This window comes from Nuphar pumila, chromosome 7 (genome assembly GCF_984573655.1).
Source record: "Nuphar pumila chromosome 7, dmNupPumi1.hap1.1, whole genome shotgun sequence".
Classification (NCBI taxonomy): domain Eukaryota; kingdom Viridiplantae; phylum Streptophyta; class Magnoliopsida; order Nymphaeales; family Nymphaeaceae; genus Nuphar; species Nuphar pumila.
Window position 1 is genome coordinate 111505135 of NC_143255.1, and position 21941 is coordinate 111527075.

At 37.0% G+C, this 21941-nt stretch overlaps 1 pseudogene; it reads left to right on the forward strand.

The window, feature by feature from the left end:
- Window positions 1-3689: 3689 nt before the first annotated feature.
- On the forward strand, window positions 3690-7161 carry LOC149832943 (expansin-A7 pseudogene; annotated as a pseudogene).
- Window positions 7162-21941: the final 14780 nt, after the last annotated feature.

Sequence of the window (21941 nt, forward strand, 5' to 3'; positions counted from 1 at the left end):
ATTGAATATGACCTGATCTCTTCCCGTTGATTTGCAAATGGGTTCCTTTCATCCCCTATGTTATCCCTATCTTCATACCCCACGTTGGGATTTCAGGGATGCAGGCTGTTTTGATCAAAGCGGACTCCACATATGTGATCTACATCATTCATTTAGTGAATATCATTATTTAAATCACCGGAATCCAACTTGTGTGCAGGACTATTTTGTGATTCAAAAATCAACGGTTGACAAAACAGAAAATTTTATCATTTAAAAAATCACATTCTTTTTATTGAAAAATATGATCAAAAGATCGATTCTCATGAAATCATCCATGCTGAATCCATCCATAGGGTCAGATTTGATCAAAATAACTTGCATCACAGCATTTAAGAGGGGTATGAACATGGGGGATGCCATGGGATGAGGGGAACTGAACTCCTTGATTTGAGTCAAGTAGAGTAGGTATGGATTCAAATGAACAATATTACACGGTTACCATTGCAATCAAATGACGCAGTGTTTTTTCACTTGATTAGGCTACCAAACGGTTGGTGATAGGATGGTTTTTTCCTTGGCCTAGCCAAAGATAAAAAAAAAGACAGTAAATTTGCACAAAGGTAGGAATGCAACTCCATTGAATATGGGAGAGATCATGCATGATCTGAGTCCAGATTCGAATTTTGTGCAGTAGATTCAAATCTCAGTCTAGATCCGAATTCAATCCTGATCCAAAACATATGTGATATTGATGGATCTGGTAAAAGAAGACCAAATTTAAGTCTAAATATATAAATCTAACACAAACCGAAAATACTTTTGGGTCTTATTTTGAGAATCTGTATTTGGAAATAAAGTGCTAGATTTGGCTCCGAGGACTGACCAGACCCAACCCAATTGCACCCCTACACAGAGGCTAAGTTGAGAGCTAAAATCATAATATGATGACCCAAGTTGAGGAGAATCTCTGCCAAACTCGGCCCGAAAGAATGCCAAGTGAATCTTGAGGTGCTTAGCTAGCTAAGTCTTGAGCTACGTCACATGGACACGCTCAATAGGATATGGGATATGTTATTTTTCTGAAGGTTTCCATTAAGGGGACACGACAGGAGAGTGAATTGAAGCATCCCCGTATCATATCCCCCTGACAATGCAAAATGTCAAGACGACGCAGGGACTTAATCTCAATGTTGTCAGTATCGGTATCGGCCCTGAATCGTTTGGCCAATTATTCAGGTGAATCGGCCCAATACCGATTCTCAAGTGAATCGTTCTGAATTGACTAAAAAATATTTCGTGTCAATCAGAATGTGAGACATGTTAAAACCATTAAATTAATATTAAAATTTAAATTTTAAACTTTTTCTTACATTATATAAAAATAGCCTATTCAAGTTAGCATCGTATCGATTTTCTGCCGATACTTATCGGGATACAAGACGATACTGACAACATTGCTTAATCCAAAGTTGATTGCCTAACTCATGCTATGCTAAGTCCCACATCTCTCTTTATTATATTTATTAATTGGTTTTATCGAGTTTCAAAAAAGGTCCTACTTAGTGGGAAGCACAAACTGTAGGATTGGATAGATCCCAAACACTTGTTGCTTCTCTATAATGTTTTAATTTTAAATCACTAGTATCGTTCTCAAAACTATAAAATGAAAAAAAGAAAAAAAAATCTGGACCAAAACCCCTAAGAACTAAACTGGAATGGGTCCAACGTTCTCAGACCCATCATCCAGGCCATAACATACCCTACACCTTTTGCAAACCTTTCCACTGAAGAGATTTTTCATGGAATATACGTATAAAACCAAGACTTTGAAATTTGAATCATGTTATCTCTTTTATCTCTCCAAAGGAAAAAGAAACAAGTTTTATATATAACTTCTCAATGTTTGTTTTCACAATATTCAATGCAAGGAAAGGAAGTGTTCTGTTTTTCCGGGACCCATGTTGATTTATTATTAGGAGATCACTTAATTTGTCATACAATTAAAAACAATGGTTAATTTCATTTATTTATTTACCTTAAATGACTATTTTGTCATTTGAAGGCTGACTTTGGTTACGTCACCTTCTGATTTTGCTCTGCATGTTAGCAATCATAGCAAATGGCAGAATCACCAGAGATCTTGAATGCAGACTGGACTTATGGTGGTAAAGTAAGAGTTAAGGCACCTGATGTATGGTGAATTTATATTTACTCACTTTTCAAAATTTTGAAATAAACCCCTACCATTTTAAGGAATTGCTGAGGCGTCCGCGTATGTTATTTTTAGTCTTTGAAATTACTTCTTTCCCCTTTATTGTAGCTAGAAAATGAAGAGCTACAAAGTGGTATCCAAAAGTTTGAAGAGACAGAAAGTTTAAAAGTGTTCTTTAAATATATAGTTGACTAGAGTTTGGTGATATAAAAGGCGACTCAGGATAATATTTGCTACAAACTTTGTTTGCATGTACGATACTTTTGGATCACCATGACACGGATTGTTTTGATCCAATCATACCTCATATATATAGATAGATAGATTCAGTATGTTTAAAGTAGTAGTAGGGAATGGTTTTTTGGATAGTATTTTTTTGACAAGAAATATGATTTTATGACCCAAGAAAATATCACAAATTGTAAGCTGTTTACTTTTGAAGTCTTATAAGAACCTGTCAACATGTCATACTCCAATGATGTAAGAGAATATTTCTACCAACAAAGTATATCATATCTGCAAGTTTTTTTGTGAACAACTAAAAAAAACTACCCTCGAGTCACACTAGCTAAGTCTGCCGTACTTACAGTTGTCCTGATGGTGTAAACCGGTGGCGCACCCCTCACCACCCAAGGGAGTTGCCAAGCTTCAGTTGAGCTAGGGTTTATCCCTTGCCCGCATTAGTGCAAGAGGCTGATGCTGATAAGAATGGAACCCTCTAGTAGCCAAGGCCCCTTCCATTGCACCAACCCTCTTGAGGCTGATCATATCTGCAACGTTAGTTACATAAAAAAATAAGAAGGATAAATAAATAAATAAATAAATAAATAAAAAGTGTCTGTACCTACAAATGACTAGCAAATATTATCCCAAGCAACTTAAGTGGTCATCTGAGCAGATTCTTAAAAAAGTAGTCATTCATCTTAAATAGTGAAAAAATTAAGTGGCTAAAAATAAATTTGCCATGCATTGACCGCCTATACTTAAATTATCCTAAAAAAGTTATACATAATCAAAGGGGGGCATTTATAATCTCTCTCTCTCTCTCTCTCAAATGTTAGTGGATATGAGAGGAGACATTCCTTTGAAAGATAAGTTTTGAAAATGTTGATGATCATATTTTTATTCTTTTTGAGACAAGAAGATGAAGCCTAAAACCTAGGGTGGCTTGCCACCAACTCTGCTACAAGGATGCACGATGTGATGCCATGAAAAAGCCCATGGTGGATTGCACGTCTTGGACGTCAGAGAGAGAGAGAAAGAGATCATGGCAGCACGGCTAACAGTTTTGGTCTCCATGTCATTATGATAATATTACACTAAAGTGGTCTGTTCAAATAGTCAATGCCGCCATGCGTATCTACAAAATATATATATATATATATATATATATATATATATATATATATATATATATATATATATATATATATACTTGTGTAGATGAAAGTAGAACGAAGTAGATAAGCTTTGTAACAGATTTAGCATCGGCTTCATGTCTTCACTGACCCACGTCCTTCTCCTCTGCTTCATAGTGCTCAGTTCACGGCCTCTTCATCTTCAGGCCGATGATAACTCAACATCCAGTGGTGGATTCCATCCCGGTTTATGGACCCCTGCTCATGCCACTTTCTATGGTGACGAAACGGCATCGGAGACCATGGGTATGTCCTTATATATGCCTCTTTAGTTTTTGCTTTCTCGGCTAGATGGGAAAAGGGTGATCCTCATTTCCACGCAGACAAAAGCAAGCCCACTGTTGGAGCAGCATCTGGGCCATCAATATCCAGCTTTACATGGTCAAGATCATACTTTCTTATGTTATACTTATAAACTAATTAACCTGAATACAGGTCTTGGACGTCCCATCAAAACTCTAAAGTTTAGCTTGATTGGGTGAGAATAATATGGTGATGGGTGACATCTTATGAAATCCTTGTGTGGCAACTGTTTTTTGCTGTAAAAGAAAAAAGTGTCAGCTTAGGTATCTCATCTAGGGATGGCAGTGGAGCGGGGGACAATGGGGCTCCGCCCCGCCCTGTTTGGACCGGGGATGAAGGTTAAAATCTATCCCCGTGCCGGGATGGACATACTCTTTTCCCCGCCCTGCCCCGTCTCCAATCCTTTAAGGGATGACTGTAGACTAAGGGGAAATGGGCCCTGCCCTGCATTGCCCCCATTTGACCCGGGGATGGAGGACATGAAACGGGGATGAAGGCGGGGGTGGAGGTTAAAATCCATCCCCGTGCGGGGATGGAATTTCGGATTTTGAAATGGGGCGGGAGTGGAGACCTTGTCCCCCGCCCCGCCCCGGTCGACTGCCATCCCTAATCTCATCAAAATCTGAAGTTAAGCATGTTTTGGCAAAAATAATACAGCAATGGGTAACCTCATAGAAAATCCTTGTATTGCACTTTTTTTTAAACCTAAAACTGCACCAAGATATGGGCTCCCTATATATAAAAATTATGTTGTGAAATTTAAAAATGTGTTCATTGATTTGGGCCATGTTGCATACACAGGAGGGGCATGTGGATATGGGAACCTTTTCAGCAGCGGGTATGGAACCAACACAGCAGCACTAAGCACCATACTGTTTAATGATGGAGTTGGATGTGGCACTTGTTACCAGATAAGGTGTAGTGATGGACCTCATTGCCTTCAAGGATCTCCCATCATAACAATCACAGCAACAAACCTTTGCCCACCAAACTGGGCACAGGCTTCAGATAATGGAGGGTGGTGCAACCCTCCCCTCAAGCATTTCGACATGGCCAAACCAGCCTTCATGCAGATTGCCGATTGGCATGCTGGCATTGTTCCTGTATCGTTCCGTAGGTAACTTCCCTTCCCCTATATATGCAAGCGTGTGCATATGTTTTATGAAGACACCGATGTAGATATTTCATCGTCGTTGTCATCATCATCATCACTACCACCAGCACTTTCCTATGTACAAGTACACATCAGTAATATTACATTTCATCCTATATTCCCTATGTCACAAAGGTCACGGCATTTAGCATCCTGTGTCTAGGAGACAGACACAAACAATATCTTATTATTCTTTAAATTATTTTAATCATTCTTATTCAATGAAAATTTTATATATTAAAAATGTCAAATTAATCACATTTTCACCAATTAAAATTAACAAATCCTCGTGTCATGTTTTTCAAAAGAAATTGTGAACTTTGTCTGGTACTCTTAGCAAAATCACGGCTCGTATCCATGTCTTTGTGACATAAAACTTCGTCTTAACATATATTTGTTCTAAGAAACCTAAGAAATGATTTCTTTTTTCTTTATATATACATAGGAATGTTTCATTTAACACCGTCACATATTTAACATGGATCCTCTATCCTATATATATATATATATATATATATATATATATATATATATATATATATATAGAGAGAGAGAGAGAGAGAGAGAGAGAGAGAGATATGCTAAGGTGCTCACCTACTCCCACCTACTAGAAATCATAGTTTTATGTTGCATCTTCTCAACGAGACCTTATAAATGTATTCAACATAGATTATTTGATAGGAGTCATGTTTTGGATCATGTTTTTTGGACATAAAAATAAGATATTTTACATAAAGTTTTAGTAAATTTTGAGCTATCGATTTTAAAGATCTTCAAAAACCTACATGTATGCCATAATCACATGATCCAAAACTTGTTTTTTGCTAAATAATAATTGTAAGTAGTTCATATATATATAAGGTCTTATCAACAACAAAAACTCAAAAATTTAGAAAAATCGAAGCTTCTATTGGGTGGGAGTAGGTACTCAGGCTGGACCATATCATTATTAATATATATATATATATATATATATATATATATATATATATATATATATATATATATATATATACACACATAGGCTTCTATGGTGGTATTGTGCTACCATATCTTATGGTGGTACACACTTGATTTACATAGGTCTGGACTCCGAAAAGCAAAATCTATGAACGATGATTAACATGTTCTATTTACTATTTTAAAGTTGATTGAAATTAATAAAATGTTTTGTAGCATTTTTAAACTACCATTGTTTCCATAAATTGTGAGGCATTGATTTTTCACCATCTCAAAAATGAATCTTGTGGTGTAATAAACATGATAAAACCTTTTAACATAGATAATAAACCATGTTAAACTCATGTATACAGTTAAATATACCATTTGGTGGCTAGATCCATTCAAACAAGGGAGTACCACCGGAGGTACCATGGTACTGTACCACCGCACACACACTGGGTGTTATGGCAGAGAACCAATATATATATATATTGGAAAATCATCATAGTTTATTTTATTATAAATCCTTTAAGCAAAATTCTGGATCCGCCATTGGGCACCACATTGGATCCTAAACCCCATAAGTGAAATTGGGCACATAATTGGTCTCCCTGTAAAGTCACGGGCAGGCGTTTTGGGGTTCAACCCCAATAACATATGGGGTCTATATGCTCTCAACCCTCTCCCCCAGCCAGGAGGACCTAAACCGCAGAGATCATATGATTACATTTCTCAATGACAAACATGTACTCATAAATTAATGAAGGGCAATCAAACCCCCGTTTTGAATTTCATATGGAGAAATAATACAATACTGACACATGGAGGTGGAATGCAGGGTCCCATGCACGTCCAAAGGTGGCATCGAGTTCACCCTGCAAGGGAATGGATACTGGCTGCTTGTATACGTTATGAACGTGGGAGGAGGGGGAGACATTGGAAGCATATCTGTTAAGGGCAGCCAAACCGGATGGATCAAGATGTCCCACAACTGGGGTGCCACATACCAAGCATTTTCTGCACTTGGAGGTCAAGCTCTGTCCTTCCGAATCACCTCTTACTCTACTCAGGAGACCATCGTCTCATGGAACGTTGCCCCTGCAAACTGGCAATTTGGCATGACATATCAGGCAGATAATAACTTTAGTTAGGCCTTATTAAGCCTGCCCATAAGCTTCGATGTGCCCCTTATCTTAGGATGCCCTACTTGTCACTCTTTTCTTTTTTTGATTTTTTTCCCTTCTTTTTGTTGGTGTTGTTGCGTCCTTATAAATGCGAATCGCTGGATGAAGATGATTTTGGTTTTTGTTTCTATATATATGAGTGATGTTCTCCATTACAAAATAACCCCACCATACAAAAAATTGTAATTGTAATTGTAATTGAATGGTTTTTTTTTTCTCTTTCTTGTGAACTATATAGATCAAGATGCGTTCAAGTTAGTATGTTGATGCTGAATGACGTTTCATCGAATGATGCCCTTTTTGACATCCAAAGATGGTACTGGCTGCCTTGCCTTCCCAATAATTTGTGTTAAAAGTGATAATCCTGCTCTTTTCTTTATTAATGTGCAAACTTGAAACCCACCGAGCTCCATCTTATTGGTTAGGAGAAACCTTAAATAGGTTTCACTCATCCCTTACACTACAAGAAAAATGCGGATTAGCGACGGATGATATCCGTTGCTGAACTGTTTAGTGATGGATATCGTCCATCACAATTCCTTGGTTGCTAAGTAGCAACATAACTGATTTGTCGCTACTTCCGTCGCTAATTTGAGACAGATTAGCGACGACCATGATCCGTTGCTAAATAAACATGGATTTGGTTTTGCGATAAATACATATTCGTTGTTATTTTAGCGATGGATTACATTCCATCGCAAAACCAAATATTAGCGATGGATAATATTTGTCGCTAATCCGTGGCAAAATTTTAAAAAATCCAAAGAGAAACAGCTCTTTGAGACATCGAAAGAAAAATTAAAATGCCTCATGTCCATTTCTAGAATCTTCCAGATGTTTCTACAGATACGACCACACAGGGTCATCAATCAGACTTTCTATATGTCTCTATCTCAAGTTGTCTAGGGTTTTTAAATTTTCACATGAATTGAGATAGTCCCTGTATTGAAAAATCTTGGTTAGACACAAACTTACTAGCAATACAAATCACCAAACTCTGCAAACGCCTACAATAGAACAATCTGACCTAAAGAACGTGTATTTTATCAAATTTCAAAAAAAAACAAGACCAAAGCGGAAGAGACTACCAAGAATATTGAAAGAATGCGAGAAGATGGGGCCTACGATCCTCAAATCCCTCGCTGGGATAGCCATGCTCCTCATGATCGCGCTCTTGTCGCACTAGATGAGTTCTGACTGCCCCGTCCGATGGAACCTCATCCAGAGTTGGGCTCCTATCTTCTTCTTCCCCTTCCCGCCAGCCACGGTGACGGCGTTGATGCCGGGTGTCAGGAGGGATTGCATCTCAGTCTTCTCAAGGCCAATCTTCTGCTTGGAAATGGAAGATTGGACAAACTCCAGTCTTTTCCCCATCCCCGATGCGCCGTCTCCACCTCCGCTCCATCAAAATCTCATGGAACAGAGGCCGACATATGAAAAGAATTAGGGCATCCCATGCTACAATGAACGATCAAAAGGCACAGAGAGAGATGCCAGAGAAACGGAGGGTTCGGCCAGAGATGTGGACGATGACAGGAGGTAGATAGTTTGGCAGCCTCTCGGGTTCTCTCTTTATATAGAGACACGAGAGATGCACCCCGCGCTCCAATTTGAGGCAACGTCCCTATATAAAGGGGAAGAAGAAAAGAGGGAGGAGGAAGTCATGGTGGTGATGGGTCTTTGATGGATGCCCAAACGGGGAGGAATACGACCACTGTCGACCGGATGGGTGTCTGCTGGTGGTTCTTGAACCCGAAAACACCTCAAAGGGAGAGAGGCTCTGCTGGTGGCTTTCGACCGAGATGACTCCTTAAGAAAACCGGACAGAGAGGGAAAGGAGAGCAGAAGGGAGAAGGTGGCTGATCCTTGGCGTACCGAAGGAGGACGGCGACCTCACTGGGTCTCCGACGACGGTGCGAGTCGGCGACAGAGGTGGAGTGAGGGAAGAGGGAGGTGAAAAAAGGTTTGGGGATGGTTGCAAATAGTGAAAAGGGAGGATATGAAACAAAAACAAGGGGCTTGCACTAGGGTTTTACTGGAATTGGTTGTTGAATTAGCGGTGGGAATATTTTATCTCAAAATTCATCGCTAATTAGCGACTTTGAAAAAATTTTGTATCAAATTTCATCGCTAATTAGCGATGAAAAAATTATGTCGCGAAGTTGCGATAGAGTTTGAGACATAATATTTTTATTGCTAATTAGCAATGGATTTTGATACAAAAATTTTCCGTCGCTAATTTCAATTTTAGGGACAACTAGTTTTCTCTAGCTAATCTATCACAAATTTGTGACTGAAATAATCTATCATAAATTTATGTCGCTAATTAACATTTTTCTTGTAGTGTTATGTCATCCCTATCGTCTTACCCCTCTTTAGAATTTCATTGATGCAAGTTATTTTAAACAAGACCCAAGGGGTTTGGCGCAGGATGGAGCCTAGGCCTTTTGATGGGCAGCTCAAGTTTAAATTCTAAGGGCGTCAACCCCCTGCGCAAGCCAAAGCTTGGCGACTCCCTGGGGTTTTGAGGGTAAGTCCTCGGAGTTTTATACTGACAGGACAACAACTCTATGATAGGTTGAGCGATTGCGGCTAGGTCTCTGCGTCTGGAGTGTTTTTTTTAGTAAAAATAAAAAAGGTTGTTTTGAACAAATTGGACTCCACATATGTGATCTACATCATTCATTTGGTGAAGATCAACATTTAAATCGCTGAAATCAGACTTGTGTGCAGGAGTTTTTGGCAATTTGAAAATCAACCGTGGACAAAACACAAAATTTTGTAATCTAAAAGATCATATTTTTTGTTGAAGAAATACTATTAAAGGGTCAATTCTTATTAAATAGACCATGCTATAAGGTCGGATTTGTTCAAAACAACTTGCATCATGAGATTAAAGATGAGTACGGAGATGGGCGATGAGTAGAACTGAACTCATGTAAGCCAACTGGAGTGGCTGGAGCACATCGGTTTTGGAAGTCTACCAGAGTATGCAATCATCAGAATCGGTCTACATATTCAAAGCTATATGTCACCGATTTCGTTGTGATATTTTAAAAAATGTCAATTCATTCCTGAAAAAAAAACACATCATATTTTTTCAAACATTGCCTATTTGGAATATTTCTTTTTTTTCTGATATTAACATTATTTAAACCATTTTTAATATTTAATGTTTCTGGTTTTTACACTTTTATATACTCATATATTTTTATGTATTTTATATATAACAATATTTTCTTGAGATTTTCTTTGCCAAGATTTTCTAGAGAGCAATTTTTTGCGAGATTATATTGAAGAACCCTATTTTAGCAAGGAAAAATATTTGCCACCAATGAAGGAACTAATGATCTAGAAACCATAGTTATAAGTTGTATGGACTCAATCTAACCACATAAATGTGTTCATCATGGTTTGTTTGCTAAGGATTAAGCCTTAGATCGTGCTTTTATGATGTAAAAATGTGATTTTTAGAGTTATGAAATTTTGGAACATTGCAGGTCATTGATTTATGGACCCCTTTAAAAACCTAATTATTTGTCATAATCACATTATTCAAAACAATTTTCGTACTAAATAAACCATGTAGAACACATCCCGTAACATTTTATTTAAAAAATAAAAAAAAATGCAGAAAAAAGTGATTTGTAATCATTAGTTCATTGCCTTCGTTACTAGCCAATATTTACCCTTTGAGCAACGTGAGCTTGTCAGACTCCCGAGGGACAACAACAGGAAAAGGAGAACAGATAAAGATGCTACTTTTTTTTTTTTTGACGGAAAATAAGATTCACCCACAATTAATTTATGCACCAAATTCTTTATAATATTCTTTATGAATCTCTAGCAGCATGGAACACTATCACCACATGCAAGAGCAATAATTAAAGATGTTATAATTGGTGTGTTTTAAATTTTTGCATCATTAAGGTGCAATTTTCTGTAATAACAAATTATCTATATGCCATTGGAGGTTTAAATTGGGTTATATTGTCTATTTAAGGACAAGATACTGTCACCCAGTGAGGGGTCTTATAACTTTAATCTTGTAGGCAGGGGCCCAAGTTTGTTCATGTTGGAACTTGGGGTTTCAATTGATCGTGTATGACCCGAACCCAGCCACACTAGGTCCGATAGTGTCAAAGTTTGGTAACAAAGGAAGGGGTCTGATTAACTATTCAAGTCAGACCTGTAAGGTCCAGTTAGCACACCAAGCCAGATACAATTTATGAATGTCATACCAAACACTGGTCCAACCCGAGTTTCAATTAAGATCCGTAAATTTTCAATGTAAATAACATAAAAAAAAAATATTAAGAGTATAGCTGGGTCTGGTTTATGTAATCCTTATGGGACCCTGATATGGTTTGTCCTGTACAAGGTTTGAATGGACCCAGGTTCGGACCCATATCAGCACCTCTTAGTCAGATCCAGGTCCAGACCAACCCATTTCTGGAGAGCAGAGATTTGTATTGATTACCTGGTTAAAGGGATTCACCAAAACCTGAAAAGTTGTAACCAAGGTTATATCAACTAAAATGCTTGCCAATGTGGTTTCTCTTAGCCTAGCTTAAAAAAATGTATTTTTATATATTAAAATATAAAAAAAGGTAGTCTTCATGGATTTAAAAAATAAAAAATACTTTCTCATGCCTTATTTTTCAAAAAAAAAAATCAACTTGAATCATATATCCGGTGTATCCATGTCTGTAGTTGTTGGTTGACCAAGAATGAACTCAAAATTAAAGTTTCTGTCGTGAAAAGTTGGGTACACTTATTCTTCCACGCAATGGACCCCTGTCATGGCTAGAGTGGATCAGGTCCAAGCACCTTGGGCAGTTTTGAGTAAGGGTTTCGATGGGTCAGGTTTGGTTTGGACTCAGTGAGACCAAACCCATATTTGATTTGAGATGTTGATACCGGGTTCAGACTTGGGTCTAATCAGATCCACCATAAGAAAAACAGTACCCGATCCTATAAGGATTACATGAACAAGACCCAAACCATATCCAGAAAAATAATATTTTTTATCTTTCTTACATTAACAAATTGCACATCTTAGTCAGAATTGGGGTCTGGACTGGATCTGGTATGAAATTCCATCTCATATCTGGCTCCATATATTAATCAGACCCTTTGAGTCTCACCCAGATTCTAACCGAACCCTATAGGGTGAGGGTTTGATCTGGGTCAAACGTGACCCATCGACACCCCTAGTTGCAAGGCACCTTGGTAGAATCTTACCTTTGGATCATTTTTTTCTGGTGTATATGTCAGATTTTATGAGGTTTGAAAAATCAACGGCTTATAACGTAGCAAAATTTCAAACCACAAAAAAATATATTTTTACATAAAAAAACTATGATCCACGGCAAGAAAAATGTTAAGTAGTGACGAAAATAATCTGTCACAATTTTGCGATGGATTAGCAAGAGAAAATTAGTTGTCCCTAAAATTGGGATTAGTTACGGAATTTGCGACAAAAAAATTATGTCTCAAAATTCGTCGCTAATTAGTGACTGATTAGCGATGGAAATGTTCTGTATCAAACTCCGTCGCAACTTTGCGATGGATGAGCGACAAAAATTTTTTGTCGCTAATTAACGATAGATTTTGAGACAAAATTTTTCTGTCGCTAATTTTTTATGTAAAATGATGCAGCTAGGGCACAAAATTAACTCTTCTCTCTCTCCCCTCTTCCGCTGACTGAAAGGGCCCTCTCTGCCTTCCTCCTCTCTTTTCCCGACTGCGCCTCCCCTCTCACCGCATTGCTCGTCCCTCTTCACCCTCTCTCCTCAATTGTCCGACCTCTAGCCTCCAGTCAGCGGAGTTCTCCTCCATTTGCGACCCTCGTCGACCTCCTCTTCTTCCTCCCCCTCCCCGAGTCTTCTCCTTACCTCCTTCCTTCCCCATCCGCAAGCCGCCGGAGTGGCGCCATCACCGACCTCTCATCCCCTCTTTTCTTCCCCTCCTTTCTTTTCTCCACCCTGCACCACCACTGTTGTTGGGGCTCACTTTGTCTCCCTGACGAGTGCCAACATAGTGGCCCTCCACTATTGCGATTCTTATCAGCCGGTATCAGATTCCCCATTGGCCCTTCTTTGTGTTTTTTTTTTCTTCTTTTTCTTTTCTGCCTTTGTTTGTGCAGGAACAACAGTGAACGATTGTGTACTAGCCGAGGTCCATCCATATCGCCGAGCCTCTGACCTATATCCGCCAATCATGAAGGTCTGTTCGGGTGACCCCCTTCCCCAATCTCCTTTCTGTGTATATGTTACTCTCTTCCCATTTCTTATCTCGTTGGAGTATTAACAGATTAGGAGTGTTGTTGATGGCTCTTCCTTTTGTAATGGCCATCGAAATAGGGATTTTGACCTTGGGAGTAATTCAGTCTCGGCTCGGATTATGTTGATAGGTGAACATTTTTTTTCTACAAAACAACATTGGTTAGGTCTGCTACCACCGAATTGGGTTTTGGTTTTATTATAAAACCAATTTCAATCGTTTAATTTTCCTTGGTGTGTTCAACCTAATATTTTTGACCAAACCTCATGACTCTAATAGGGGTTTTCTCAAATTTCTGCATATATGCGTTAGTTTTGAATTCTTGTTTACTATTTAGCTGCTTTAACCCTATGTTGAGTTTGTTTTTGCTTCTATGTTTTGGCGAACTCCTCGTCTGTGTGTCGATTCCCAACATTGTGAATCATGTATGGTTGTTGTGTATAAAGTAGAGGTACTTTTGCATTGTTGATTCTTTTCGATATGGTCTTTGTGTTTTGGATTTGGATACCTCAATTTTCGTTCCATCGTGAGGAGCGATATTCTGGACTGCGTGCAGCCGTGGGGTTACCCCACATGCCTGTCCAAGTTTGTTGGATTTGTTAGTCCGCTACTTGTTGTTTTTTTCTCAAATTAGGTTACAAAAGTTTGTTTTTGTTTCTATCGCTCGTATGCAAGATCATATTTAGATAAGTCGGTCGTTGTGTGTGTGTGTGTGCAGCTGTAGCGTTCTCTCCTTATGGGAGGGATGAGTAGATCATGTAGAGTAGCACTCGCACTGGACTTTCAGGACCTTAAGTTTCACTTTACTTTTTATTATGTCGAAAAGGTAGAATTCCTAAACTAAAGTTTTGGAATGTTATTCATGTTGTATGATAGATTCTTAAAGTTAGTTTATATGTACACTGAATTCGCACCATAGGCACAATGTAAAAATGCATTGTATTGTTTTGTATATCTATACTTTGCAGGTGCGTAGCTGAGTTAATTACACGATGCTTAGTGCTAAGCATCACATGCGATTAAAAATGCAATGCAAAAAGAAATAAGAAAAAAATGCAAAGGCAAAAGCATGCAAATCGAGTAAATAGCCGTGGTGAGTAAGTGATTCAAGCGCATCACATGTTATTTACTTTCTTGGATGTAACATTTTCCTGGTCACACACTCACTTAGTTGTAGATATCTAAGACTGCTTTGCTGGAGTTCAGAGCTCATGCTGAACATGATTTGAATGTATGGAAATAGAAGTACTCTTATTTTTGTAGTTCGGAGTCTATGCTAGTCATGGTAGTAGTTAGCGGGATATTGGAGTGTGTTTGTTGCAGATACATGTTTGACATTATTATGATATGAATGATTGAATGTATTGCAATGTTTGACGTGACTGTATCCATGCTTGCATGAAGTTACTTTCGAATTAATTATGCCCTCCATGTGAAATTGTATCATGAAAACATGCTTAAATTGAATGTTTCATGTTTATGAATGTAATTTCATCTTTCTAAATATCTTTATGATATATATATATATATATATATATATATATTAAATCATTATATCCACCAACAATGCATGATAAATTTGATATTTTTTTCATCGATGCATTATTATCATTCTCTTTTAACTGATGAAGATAATATATGTAACATTATAGGATAAAATGACTGCAAATCGTGAATAAATGTACTGTAGGATAGTTGATAATGAGGTGTCCCTTGAATATATGGACAGTGTTGACAGTTTTATTGAATTTGCAACAACAAGTGTCAATACAGTGGATCTGATCGGTCGGATCAGGTGCCCCTACAAAATGTGTGAGAACAACTGATTTGTAGAACCTCATGGTGTTAGACATCACCTATACATGAATGATTTTGTGAGTGATTATCAGAATTGGACGCTTCATGGTGAAAATTTTTGGAATAATTTTGACGTATGGGTGAATATGGTGCACTATAATTCAGATATGAATTTGATAGTTTGATGCCGCGGGACCAAAACTGAGTTCTGCTATGGTTACTAGTGATGTACCAACTGGGGTAGAAGAAGAAGCAGCAAATGATGCAGCTAGTAGATTTTATGACTTACTTAGAGATGCTGATGAGCCACTGTGGAATGGTTGCGAGAGTCACACTATCTTGTCTGCAGTTCTTCAACTACTGAATTTGAAGTCAGAGTATAATTTGAGTAAATCATATTTTGACCGTCTATGCTCTATTGTGAAGACTATGTTGTTCAAAGATGAAAAATTGTCATAAATTTTTTATCGTGCGAAGGTTATGGTCAACACTCTAAGTATGGGGTATCAAAAGATAGATATTTATCAAAATCACTGCATGTTATATTTCAAAGATCAAGAAAATAGCAGATCATGTCCATCATGTTGGCATCCTCGGATCAAGCCAAAGACAAGAGGCAATGCTAGCACGAGGTCAAAAGAAGTGACATACAAGTCACTCTGCTACTTTCCTCTTACTCCTAGATTGCAACGATTGTATATGTCTTTGAGGATAGCTAAACACATGAGATGACATGCAAATTTGCACGATTGAATTACTATAAAAGTTTTTTGACAACTTTAAAAGACATATAAGCATGATTTCATCACTATGAAAGTTTTTTGACTGCCTTATAACACATATATGCATGATTGAATCACTATGAAAGTTTTTTGACAACCTTAGAACACATATAAGCATGATTTCATCACTATGAAAGTTTTTTGACTGCCTTATAACACATATATGCATGATTGAATCACTATAAAAGTTTTTTGACAACCTTAGAAGACATATAAGCATGATTTCATTACTATGAAAGTTTTTTTAGTGCCTTATAACACATATATGCATGAATAAATTACTATGAAATCTTTTTGACAACCTTAGAATGCATATAAGCATGATTTCATCACTATGAAAGTTTTTTGACTGCCTTATAATACATATATGCATGATTGAATTAGTATGAAAGTTTTTTGGCAAAAACAATAGTTAAAAACATATTTTTAGCATTGGTGGGTACTGTGGCAGCCCTAGGGTTGAATCAGAATTGATTTCTAGTAGATCAGACTGAGTCAGGCTCGGTTAGGCATAACCAAGCCGAGCTTTGGTGATTTGAGCCAAGCTGATCTCGACTTTAGGCTAAATCGAGCTGAGCTCAAAAATTGAGAGGTAAGGAGTGTGGCTCGGGTAGGGCTTAATTGAGCCAAGCACATCAATCCAAGAGGGAGGGGGGCTCAGCTTGGCTGGGGCTCAACTAAGCCAAGCTCGATTGATCTCGAGCTAAGCTCAAAAGTCAAAAAGAAAGGGGGCTCAGCAAGGCTGGGGGATCAATCCAAGCGGAGCTAGGTTGAGCTCAAGCCAAGACCAAAAACTTTAAGAGGATCGGCTCGACATAGTTCGGCAACTGGACTGGGCTCAATTGGGTTGAGCCCAGACCAACAAAGGCCAACGGCTAGACTAGGCTCGACTGAGTCGAGCCCGATCCAGCTCAGCCCACTACGTATGAGGCGCTGGGGGAGGCATCATTGGACCAAGAGCAGAAAGAGAGATGGTGAGCGAGATGGCAAAGGGCACTCTGGCTCGAGGGACCTCCAGCTAGTCCTTCTAACCGACCACTATGATAGCAACAACTGTTGTCGTTTCCCCAGGGATAGCATAAGGGTCTAGGGGAGAGCCAGGGAGGGCGATGAAGGCAACCCAAACTCAAGTGACCTCCAACCAGCCTCCCTGATAAATACAAAAGGAGCAGTAGCAACAGCTGCTGCTGCTGCCAAACCTCGGTGAAAGAGGGAGGCATGAGAGGCGGCAAAAGGCATATAGAGTTTGGGTGACCTCCTACCGGCCTCCTCCGACCAGCATACATGGTAGCAGCAGTTGCTACTATTAACATTTCTAAGCAGAAGCGAAAAATAAAGAAGGGGGTGCATTATCAAACTCAGTTGGGTTCGGTACCCAGTTGAGAGAGAGAGGAAGACAAAGGTTGTAGGGGGGATATGGTCGAACCCCTTCTGATAGCTTCTTGTCAAAGGAGGGTTATAACCCCTTATGAAGGTTGGTTTAATACTTGGGTTTGGCTTGTATCCGATTGGATCCAACCCCAGACCCAAATAACCAAAAAGAGGGTCTTGGGTTTTTGGATTGGGTTGGTTCCATTTGGACCCAATTCAATCCACTAATATATATATATATATATATATTGTTTGATTTGGGCTTGGATTTAGAATCCAATCCAATCCAATACCACATTCACAAATCTAAATCCAAGATTTATGGATTTGGATTGAGATTGGATTGGGTCCATTTTGCATCCAATCCAATTTCAATGTATTTTAAAACATTATAATAATTAGGTTTTATCGATTTGGGTCTGAATGTATCCAATCCTTATGTTATATCTTATGTATTTTGATCTTATTTGGATCTTGGATCCAAATTGACATTATTTCATAAATATCTTAGTTTAATTGTTTTGAAGTTGATTCCTCTATTTGGATCTGATTCTAGACCTGTTTAGAACAACAATTTGGATTTCTCTAAGACCAAACTTGTTTTGAGGTTGGATCCATCTAATGGGTCCAACCTATGTCTTTAAGGTTTTGAGGAGTCCAAATTTCTTTCGAGATCCAAATTGAAACCATTCTAGACTTGGAGCGAGTCCAGTGAATGGATCTGAGTTCTTCTTACAGTTTTTTACAAATTCAGATCGCTCACTGGATCCAAACTCATTTAACTAGGAGATCCAATGGATCCTAGGCATCTTAAATGCATATTTCAAATTGGTTTTCATGGGAGTCGATCCTCATGGATCTTCCATCGAGATCCAAATCGGAAGGTGTTTAAAAAGCTCAAAATCAGTTAATTAATTTGTTTACAATGATAACTTAGTATAGGACTAGATCAAATTTCTGTATCAAACTTAAGTTCAGGTCCAAATCGTGAATAGGTTCCAACTTAACAATCTAAATCAGAAATATAAAAGAGCCAAGATAATTTATGGACTAAATTAACCATTCATCAATATAATGAATTGTTAGTAAACAATTGTCAAACAAATTAACAAGTCTTTCTATTCACAATTAATCTCACATCTAAATAATTAGTTCTTGGTACCACCTGCAACATTTCGCTATCGTGTCAGCTAATTCATTAATTACTTGATTTTTTGTAATATAAGGGTTAAACTCATCAAATCTCAGTAGGAATACCATATCAATTCATGTATATGCAAAACCAAATATACATATGATCATACATCCTTTCAGAACATATACGGAGCAAATCACAATCATAATGAAATCAGAGGAACAACTATACTAATTAAATTCATGGAGCATGCTACAAAAATAACACATATCTATGGTTAAACATTTGAATTATTAAAGGTATAAATTAAACAAACATATACCTTAGAGAATGTTAAAGTACATAAACCAATTCAGATATGCTTGTAATCACACGTGATACATGAACCAATGCATAATGCATGAGGTAGCTTTTTATCTTCCATATTACCACTTACTTTTGAATGCATAAACATGTTACTTATAATCAATTTAAGTTTTCTCCTTAAACCCTCTGTGGGTACTGTCATAGGTAAACACCAAAGTACATGCCAATACCAGGGGTATTTTCATCCCCACATAATTTGTATTTTATTAACCTGGTTTGCATATGTTCCTTGAGGTGACATCAAGCATCGTCACCCCAGTCGGCCACTGTGTAGCATCATTAGGCATCCTCACCCTAGCCACAACTTGGCATTATCAGGCATCCTCACCCCAGCCAATCTTTGTTGTCATCGGGCAACCTCACCCTAAACAATTCTTGGTATCATCGGGCATCCTCACCCTAACCAAGTCTTGATATACTAATACATTATCAGCTGAAGCACCACACCATCCCCAGGTCTCAATGGTAGAAAAGGTTCTCTACTACCGTGGCTGAGGACACGAGCTATAAAATCAGACTCTTAAAAAAAATAACACCGCAGAGTTTCATACCACAATATCCCCCACAACAGCCATCTAAGGATTCCAACATCATCAGAGGGCAACCAATCAGAAAATTATTAGCACACAATTTAGTATTTTTTTACATCTTTAATTTTTATACGTTCTTTCTAGAGAACAATTTTGGATCCACATCCATAGCATGCAATCATGCCATAAAAGCTCTATATCCAGCTCTAACATCCATATTATCTCATTAAACATCTGATTGGGCAATCTTCCAGCTCAGACACGTCATTATACTCATATGTATAACATGCATACATGCAAAAACTCATACCTCAACTCATTACAAACCAAGAATAAAAAATTTTGTATGCATAGACTATTTTCTGTTCACAAAACAATTTTTATTTAATTTTGTATTTTCAATAAAAATTAGTCATAAATCATATAAGATGAATTAAATGCGATGATTTTTACTATGGGTGGATAGATATGTTTGATTCAAGCTTACAAAAATCCAGAGTTAAATTCGATTTCAACAGAGAATTAAAAATTAAGTAATATTTGTTGTTTCAGTTATTTAACAGAACAAGTTCTAGAAAATTACATATTCTAGAGCAACTTCCTTGAATTTTTATTTCTAAACTATAAAGAATCAACATTCAAAATTTAAAATATGTGTTTTTTCATATCCAAACTAACATACCTTAAAATATCAGCCCCAAATATTGAGTATTCTGAGAGATAATTTTTATCAAAAATTTCTATCTTTATAAAATCACTATCAAGACAAGATTCCTATGTCGATTTTCAGAGGGCATATCACCCAAACCACAACTTATCTGAGTTTAGAATTTAGACTGAAACTACTTCTATATGTATGAAACATCTTATATTTTTATAGGATTTATGAGTTCACAGTTTAGAAAACCGAATTTATCAGTATGACTAGTCGAATTAAAATGCATAACACATGCAAATTTTCAAGAATCAACAAGAACTTCATGATTTCAACCAAAAACATCAATAAAATATATCCAATGCTTTTGATCCATCAAGAACAGATCAAACTCATGCATACAAATATTTAATCATGTTGTAAATACAAAAACATAATATATATTATGAATTTGCATCCGAAATTAAGTGTTTTACCAAAGAGAATATGTTTTTCTCAAAATCGATTTTCGAAAAAAGATTTTGGGTTGTTAAAACCTTTATACACCACACAATATCAATTTTCATGTAATATCTATGCTGATATATGTGTTGATACGTATATGTGGATCATCCCACATCATGCACATATATCTCATTAGGATACACAAGTATAAAGTTACGATATACATACCTAAAAAATAGTTAGATGTACAGGAAAAGATCTCTCGAATCGTATTTACCAACAGATTCTTTCTATGGTATGCACCATCAATGAAGCACACACACACAACCTTCAAAGAATTTTTTTCTCTAAGGTGAAGCATGCGGGAGGAAGAAGGAAGAAGGAAGAGAGAGAGAAAGAAAAAGACAAGGGGCGCGTGAGAGGAGGAAGGTAAAGGCTTCTTATAGTTTTTTTATAAGTTTTCTTAATCCCATAAGAAAACTTCATTAATTCTTATCTAATTTGTATTTCATTTCAATTTATTAATCCTAGCTAATTAGGATCCCTATATAATATGAAAAGTATTAAATACATTAGCTAACTAAGTCTCTTAATAAAATATGAAAACTATTAATTTAGTTTGACTAAACTAAATAGGTTGAAATAGAAAAGTAGGTGTGGATGTCCCCCCTAGATTGGCTTGATTAGATTGAGTCTATCTTGTAATGGACTCCAAGATCTAAGAGGGGGCTACCTAAGGAGCGTCTCACCCCATCGGTTAAGTTTCTAAATTCAATCAAAATTTCAAACCCAAATTAATTCTCAAATTGGAATTTAATCTAAATTAAATCTCAAATTTAAATTCAACTTCAAATTCAAATTCAAATAAAATTTGAGACATAAATTTCATCTTTTTATTTCTCAAAAAATTATGAAAAAATCTCAGGTGTTACATGTAGCCTTATCCATGACTACAAAAAGAAGATGACTTAGACCAACGACGAAGCCAAGAATCTAAACTAGGATGGGCACAAATATACAGTAAAAAAAGTAATTATTAATAAATTATAATAATATGTTTAAAAAATCAAATAGTTATCTAAAGTGTACCTTTTACAATTGGCAACATCAATTTTTCATATTTAGAAAATAATTCATAATTGATTCATTGTTAATTCATTAAAAAAAATAGCAATTGATAAAAATCATGGAAGTCCCATCTATGGTAATTGATAAAAAAATAAAATCCTTAATATTCTAACCAAAATCAAACATTTATTATTCATGGATTCATGTTTAATGCTAATTGAACAAGAAAAATGTATGAAAACACTAAAATCATAACTAAATGTTCATGATAATTTATAAACCCCAATTCCTACAAACGTCATAAATTTTGTATT